The sequence below is a fragment of the Meleagris gallopavo genome, chromosome 3 (genome assembly GCF_000146605.3).
Source record: "Meleagris gallopavo isolate NT-WF06-2002-E0010 breed Aviagen turkey brand Nicholas breeding stock chromosome 3, Turkey_5.1, whole genome shotgun sequence".
Lineage (NCBI taxonomy): Eukaryota > Metazoa > Chordata > Aves > Galliformes > Phasianidae > Meleagris > Meleagris gallopavo.
The window spans coordinates 2,382,960-2,384,607 of NC_015013.2; positions in this window are offsets into that span (position 1 = coordinate 2,382,960).

The window sequence follows — 1,648 nt, forward strand, 5'->3', positions numbered from 1 at the left end:
CCTGCAGCACAGGTGAATTGCCTTCACCTGTGCTCCCATGGCTGACTCACTGCTCGCCTCAGGTGATCAATCAAAGGTTCAGGCCGTGATTCAGCAGCCCCATACAGTGGAGCGATGGCCCTAGCGCTGTAATAAAGGCAATACCTGCTTGACACAACCTTTTGGCATGTCCCATTCCTGAGTTGGTCTTCTCGGCTTCACAACGGCCTAAGAGAATAAGCTTGTTGGACTAGACATTGTTCAGCTTTCAAACCCCATTATTTTAAATGAGATACCATGGTGCAAAAAGCTGAGTTGCTGAGCTTCTTTTGACTGAACTGGCTCATAGCTACGGTGAGATATTTCCTTTATTGCAGTCTAAATGGATGCCACAAGGAGTTGGATGGCCTACTGCTTTTCTTCTCCAGTGCCAGAGCAGTCTATCCATCCCAGCACCACTAAAGTCGCCCATACAGCCCAGTGCTGTGGAAGGTGGTTCTGCTCAACACCGTGACTGAACTCAGCTGAAAGCCACTCCACCCCATTCTGGCATGAAAAGCAGGAAAGCATGGCGAGGCGTGCAGAAGAGGCAGGAATGGAGGGGTTGATGTTTGCATGTTCCCTTCAGTGGCCCAGGCCAAGCTCACTGAGCTGCTCCTTCTTTGAGCAGGGGGAGAACGGTGCAGGTGCAATGAGCTGGCCATGCACAGCATGCCCTTTACTTGCTTTTCGCCTCTCTGCCTTCCATGAGCAAACAGCATCTCAAATCTTTCCTTGCTCAAAAACCACTCAGCTAAAAAAGAACTGGCAAGCTTGCTTTTAGAATTACTTTCTCTATACGGCCTGATGCTGCAAAGCACAAGCTCTCCCAGCAATGACCTGCCTCTGACATGCTCAGCCTGCAGGGAAAAGTTATTCCTCTGTGTCTGCAGGCTTTGCTCACATTCCCAGCACTAACAGCAGAAATCCAGTCTCTGCCAGCCATGTTTTTCTCTCTCCTAAAACATTGAACCGCTGCAAGAAGCAACTTTTCAAAAGCTCCTTTATTGCATAAAAGCTAGGAAATAAGAACAGATTTCCAGATCAGGCATATGTTTCAGGGAGGCACCAGACAAGTGGAGACAACGGAAAGCACTGGCAAGTCAAAGCTTTGTTCAAAACTTGAATGTAAGATCTAGCGTCAACTTTTCCCACGCAGGTTAGCTATTACGATGATAAAACATGGCCAGAAGCTTCCCTGCACTAGAATACAAAATCCAAGAGATTAGAAGCTGCAGAGATGTAGATTCATCTCAGCCCAGAAATCCTTCCGTTCAGCTCACAGACAGAAGGCAGTGGGGCTCTCACGTCACTCTGCTCCCAGCCTGGGTCTCCAATACAGTGCAGACACTTACTGGCATGATTTGCATTTATCCTTTCCCTACTGGCAAGCATGACAGGGCACATCTCATCCCACTGTCAGTCCTTGTAAGAAACACTATGGCAAACCCTCCTGCATTAGACACAGTCCTTCCTTCCATTGAGCAACAAAGAAACCATTCTGCCCTTGCTCCTGACCCTTGTCCCTTCCTCTGCCTGCCCTCAGAGTATAGCCATCTTCTTTTGCAGAGGGAATGGGATGGGGGAGGGGGAGGGGGAGGGGGAGGGGGAGGGGAGGGGAGGGAGGAGG